This window comes from Venturia canescens, unplaced genomic scaffold (assembly GCF_019457755.1).
Source record: "Venturia canescens isolate UGA unplaced genomic scaffold, ASM1945775v1 PGA_scaffold_15__1_contigs__length_3012046, whole genome shotgun sequence".
NCBI classification, from domain to species: Eukaryota; Metazoa; Arthropoda; class Insecta; order Hymenoptera; family Ichneumonidae; genus Venturia; species Venturia canescens.
The window spans coordinates 2,952,501-2,958,713 of record NW_025108584.1 but is presented as its reverse complement, the minus strand read 5'-3'; positions in this window follow the sequence as shown (position 1 = coordinate 2,958,713).

The window sequence follows — 6,213 nt, the reverse complement described above, 5'->3', positions numbered from 1 at the left end:
GACCCCCCGGCCCCCGTGACGCTGGTGGAGATGAACCTCGCCCTTAGGAAGATGAAGGGGAGGAGCGCGCCTGGGCCCGACGGGATAACCGTCGGGATGGTCCGTGCGCTGGCCACCTTCGTGCCGGGCCTGATGGTGGCCATGTACAACGGATGCTTGGAAGCTGGAGTGTTCCCACCCCAGTGGAAAAGCGCCCGTGTCGTGGCCATCCTGAAGGGCCCCGGGAAGCCGCCCGACGAGGCTGGGTCGTACCGACCGATCAGCCTCCTTTCGGTCCTGGGCAAGCTGCTGGAAAAGATTTTGGTGATGAGACTGGAGGGGAGGGAGGTCCACTCCCTTTCCGACCGGCAGTTTGGTTTCAGGGCCGGTAGGGGCACCGAGGATGCGTGGCACACGGCGATGAGGGTGGTCGAAGAGTCCCCCCACAACTATGTACTTGGTACGTTTGTGGATTTCAAGGGGGCCTTCGATCACCTGAGCTGGGACACGATCCTCGGGATCCTGGGCGCCGCCGGATGTCCTGAAATGGGCGTCTGGCGGAGCTTCTTCAGCAATCGTCGGGCCTTCATGGCTTCCCGGTACGACCGGGTTGAGCTGGGTGTCGAGCGGGGCTGCCCTCAGGGGTCAATGTCGGGGCCGATTCTATGGAATCTGGCTCTGGACCCCCTGTTGCGGCGGCTCCGTGAGGCCGGCATTGAGGTCGTTGCCTATGCCGATGACACGCTCCTGATCTCTTCGGGGGACTCGCGCCTGAGTGTCGAAACTCAGGCCTCCGCGTCCCTCGAGGTGGTGAGGGAGTGGGGTGCCAGTGCCGCGGTTGAGATCTCTCGGGACAAGACCGTGTGCATGGTGCTTCGCGGGAAGTTCGCGAACACCAGGTACCCCAGGGTCCTCCTGGGCCGGGACATCGTGCCCTACAAGAGGGAGGTCAAGTACCTGGGAGTTCTCGTAGGTGAGCGGCTCGATTTTGAGCCCCACTTGCGAGAGCTCAATGGGAAGATCCTCTCGCTTGTGGGGCAACTGCGGCGGGTGATGCGGCGAGATTGGGGCCTCCGGCGCCGGACCATCGGCTCCTGGTACCGGGGGCTCTTCGTACCGTGCGCGCTGTATGGTGCCCCGGTTTGGGGCGGCTTCGTGAGGGCGAGGGCGACGGCAAGAGCGCAGCTCAACAGGGCTCAGCGCTCGGTCCTCCTCGCCACACTGTTCGTCTGCCGGACTGTTTCGACAGAGGCGATGACGGTGCTCATGGGCGAGCTCCCGTGGGACTTAGAGGCGAAGCTCCTCGAGGCAGTGTACTGCCTCAGGAAGGGTTTGCCGGTCCCCTGGGGGCCCGACGGAGTTAATGGCGGGGAGGTACCCACGACCAAGGCCCAGGCGCGCGAGGCGGTCTGGGCCGAGTGGGGGGTGCGTTGGCGGGATTGCCCGAAGGGCGGGACGACCCGCCTCTTCGTTCCCGATCCCGCGGTGCCTGCGAAGCTCCTGAGGGGGAGTTGCTTCGGCCTCCAAACGGGTTACTTGCTGACGGGGCACGGGTCGCTGAATGAGTACCTCCACCGGAGAACTCTCGAAGCGACCCCGATGTGCCGGTGCGGAGAGGCCGAGGAGACTTCCCCTCACGTCCTGCTGGATTGCCGGTTGTACGGGGAGCGGCGAGGCCTGTTAGGCATGGGTGTCCGGCGGGGCGATGACGGTGCCTGGGAGCTTCAAGGAGTTTTCCAATCGACCGAGAGATTCCAGGCGCTGAGGAGCTTCGCGGGCTGGGCCTTTGACGAAAGGGCCCGGGCCGCCGAGGATTAGGCAGGAAAGGAGGTTCACGCAGGGGAGGGTTCAGTAGGCTGCTGGCCTCTGGCCCTTTCGGGTCTGGCGCACCCGCGTACCCGAGCTGGCCGACCGCTGCCTGGCTGGCTTAGAGCCTTATGCGGAGCAGGCCGTGTAGGCCTGCGAACGTCCGACCAATGACGCAAGATTGGTACCGCGGGGGCCGGGAAGCCCGGTGACCGCTAACGCGGCCGCCGCCCGGCCAGTGAGGTTGGACTCGCGGGGGCAGTGGTTAACGCGTGTGAGTTGCGCAACATCTCAACTCGGGTGCGGTCCTGCATAGGCCGCAGGGAGGTTGGAAAGTACTCCCCCCTTTGCCAAGGGGCCTGTCCGGGCTAAGCCACCGGTCAGGAATTGGCAGCCGCCTCGGTTCTGGCACGGTGCATAACGCGCGTGCAAGGATCCGGGGCGGTGCGCTGGTTGGGCGTGATCCCAACCCCACGCACTTGGGTGCCGTGTCGTATGCCGAGAGGCGGAGACGGCACGTTAAATACAAATAGGTGAATTACTGTCCCTATCTCCGACGACGAAGAACCATAATTTCCTTTAGATATCGTCAACGCAAGCATGAGCGAGCTACGTAAAATCTCTCGGTCGGTGGACGCCCGGTGCGGGCGTCGCACGACCGACGAAATATTTCGCCCAATTTCAAGGTACCTGGGCACGTAGCTGCGCATTTTCCTCGACGCACGCCATCGAGGGAACGAACGTCGTCGGGAGACGTAGCGAAACTCGTCACGTAGGGTCTAACGGGGAAACGAGAAATCCTCGGTCGGTGGACGCCCGGTGCGGGCGTCGCACGACCGACGAAAAAAAGTCAGCACAATTACAGAGTCTCTGGGCACAAAACCGCGATGCTTCGTCTACGTAGGCTATCGGGAGAAAGGCGAATTTGGGATCGTCCGAATATCTCGAAAGTTGCGTATCTTGTGAGTTTACTCGTCGCTCTTGACGCGTGTTGCGGTCGAACGGGTAAACGGCGGGCTTGGATGCTCGCTCGAATCTTGAGTCCAATCCCACCGGATCGTCCACGTGTGCGTAACATTTGGTTTAACGAAATTCCCACTGTCCCTATCTCCGACGACGAAGAACCATAATTTCCTTTAGATATCGTCAACGCAAGCATGAGCGAGCTACGTAAAATCTCTCGGTCGGTGGACGCCCGGTGCGGGCGTCGCACGACCGACGAAAAATTTCGCCCAATTTCAAGGTACCTGGGCACGTAGCTGCGCATTTTCCTCGACGCACGCCATCGAGGGAACGAACGTCGTCGGGAGACGTAGCGAAACTCGTCACGTAGGGTCTAACGGGGAAACGAGAAATCCTCGGTCGGTGGACGCCCGGTGCGGGCGTCGCACGACCGACGAAAAAAAGTCAGCACAATTACAGAGTCTCTGGGCACAAAACCGCGACGCTTCGTCTACGTAGGCTATCGGGAGAAAGGCGAATTTGGGATCGTCCGAATATCTCGAAAGTTGCGTATCTTGTGAGTTTACTCGTCGCTCTTGACGCGTGTTGCGGTCGAACGGGTAAACGGCGGGCTTGGATGCTCGCTCGAATCTTGAGTCCAATCCCACCGGATCGTCCACGTGTGCGTAACATTTGGATTAACGAAATTCCCACTGTCCCTATCTCCGACGACGAAGAACCATAATTTCCTTTAGATATCGTCAACGCAAGCATGAGCGAGCTACGTAAAATCTCTCGGTCGGTGGACGCCCGGTGCGGGCGTCGCACGACCGACGAAATATTTCGCCCAATTTCAAGGTACCTGGGCACGTAGCTGCGCATTTTCCTCGACGCACGCCATCGAGGGAACGAACGTCGTCGGGAGACGTAGCGAAACTCGTCTCGTAGGGTCTAACGGGGAAACGAGAAATCCTCGGTCGGTGGACGCCCCGTGCGGGCGTCGCACGACCGACGAAAAAAAGTCAGCACAATTACAGAGTCTCTGGGCACAAAACCGCGATGCTTCGTCTACGTAGGCTATCGGGAGAAAGGCGAATTTGGGATCGTCCGAATATCTCGAAAGTTGCGTATCTTGTGAGTTTACTCGTCGCTCTTGACGCGTGTTGCGGTCGAACGGGTAAACGGCGGGCTTGGATGCTCGCTCGAATCTTGAGTCCAATCCCACCGGATCGTCCACGTGTGCGTAACATTTGGATTAACGAAATTCCCACTGTCCCTATCTCCTACGACGAAGAACCATAATTTCCTTTAGATATCGTCAACGCAAGCATGAGCGAGCTACGTAAAATCTCTCGGTCGGTGGACGCCCGGTGCGGGCGTCGCACGACCGACGAAAAATTTCGCCCAATTTCAAGGTACCTGGGCACGTAGCTGCGCATTTTCCTCGACGCACGCCATCGAGGGAACGAACGTCGTCGGGAGACGTAGCGAAACTCGTCACGTAGGGTCTAACGGGGAAACGAGAAATCCTCGGTCGGTGGACGCCCGGTGCGGGCGTCGCACGACCGACGAAAAAAAGTCAGCACAATTACAGAGTCTCTGGGCACAAAACCGCGATGCTTCGTCTACGTAGGCTATCGGGAGAAAGGCGAATTTGGGATCGTCCGAATATCTCGAAAGTTGCGTATCTTGTGAGTTTACTCGTCGCTCTTGACGCGTGTTGCGGTCGAACGGGTAAACGGCGGGCTTGGATGCTCGCTCGAATCTTGAGTCCAATCCCACCGGATCGTCCACGTGTGCGTAACATTTGGTTTAACGAAATTCCCACTGTCCCTATCTCCGACGACGAAGAACCATAATTTCCTTTAGATATCGTCAACGCAAGCATGAGCGAGCTACGTAAAATCTCTCGGTCGGTGGACGCCCGGTGCGGGCGTCGCACGACCGACGAAAAATTTCGCCCAATTTCAAGGTACCTGGGCACGTAGCTGCGCATTTTCCTCGACGCACGCCATCGAGGGAACGAACGTCGTCGGGAGACGTAGCGAAACTCGTCACGTAGGGTCTAACGGGGAAACGAGAAATCCTCGGTCGGTGGACGCCCGGTGCGGGCGTCGCACGACCGACGAAAAAAAGTCAGCACAATTACAGAGTCTCTGGGCACAAAACCGCGACGCTTCGTCTACGTAGGCTATCGGGAGAAAGGCGAATTTGGGATCGTCCGAATATCTCGAAAGTTGCGTATCTTGTGAGTTTACTCGTCGCTCTTGACGCGTGTTGCGGTCGAACGGGTAAACGGCGGGCTTGGATGCTCGCTCGAATCTTGAGTCCAATCCCACCGGATCGTCCACGTGTGCGTAACATTTGGATTAACGAAATTCCCACTGTCCCTATCTCCACGGGTGGGTGGTGTAGACCACATGGCACTCACCCTTAAAGCTCGCGGGGTCGTCTACGACCTTTGCGAACAGTGTCGGGTCAGCTGCAAAGCAAAGTAGCGGGCTCGCGTTCATTCGTCGATATGTGGGAGGGGGTTAGCGCTGAGCGCCCTCGACCGTGACTCGTCCGATGCATAGCATCATGGTCGTGGAGGGAGCTCCACCAACACGAGTAGACTTGTCTATCCTCACGAAAGTGAGGTGAAGGTGTGCGGAGGTCCTGTTCAGCTCGATAGGTGTGTCTGCCCGTCCCTACTCTGAGCTGCAGGATCTGTCGGTGAACGTTGTGTTGATAAGCGGGTTTCGCAGGGGAGGATCCAGGCGTCTTCGTGACCCGGTCCTTTCGGGCTTGGCGCTCCCGCGCACCCGAGCTGGCGTTGCCACCGCCTGGCTGGCTAGGAGCCTAAAGTGGAAGTAGGTCATGCTATGGCCTGCGAGTGTCTGACCAATGACATGCAAGATTGGGACCATGGGGACCGGGAAGCCCCTTCGGCGACTTCGGTCGTCGTTGCCCGGTCAGATGGGTTTGGCCTCGTGGGGGCAGTTGGTAGCGAGCGTGTGAGTTGCGCTAAAAATCAGCTCGGGAGCGGTCCCTCCTTAGGCCGTAGGGAGGTCCTAGAAAGTACTCCCCGCCTTACCAAGGTGTCTGCTCGGGCTAGCCCCCGAAAGGAAAATTGGGAGCCACGTGTGGCGCGCTGATACGGCGTATCCGGACCCCTCGCACTTGGGTGCCGTGTCGTAAGCCGACAGGCGGAGACGGCACGTTAAATACAACAGGTAGACGTATGTCCCTATCTCCGACGACGAAGAACCATAATTTCCTTTAGATATCGTCAACGCAAGCATGAGCGAGCTACGTAAAATCTCTCGGTCGGTGGACGCCCGGTGCGGGCGTCGCACGACCGACGAAAAATTTCGCCCAATTTCAAGGTACCTGGGCACGTAGCTGCGCATTTTCCTCGACGCACGCCATCGAGGGAACGAACGTCGTCGGGAGACGTAGCGAAACTCGTCACGTAGGGTCTAACGGGGAAACGAGAAATCCTCG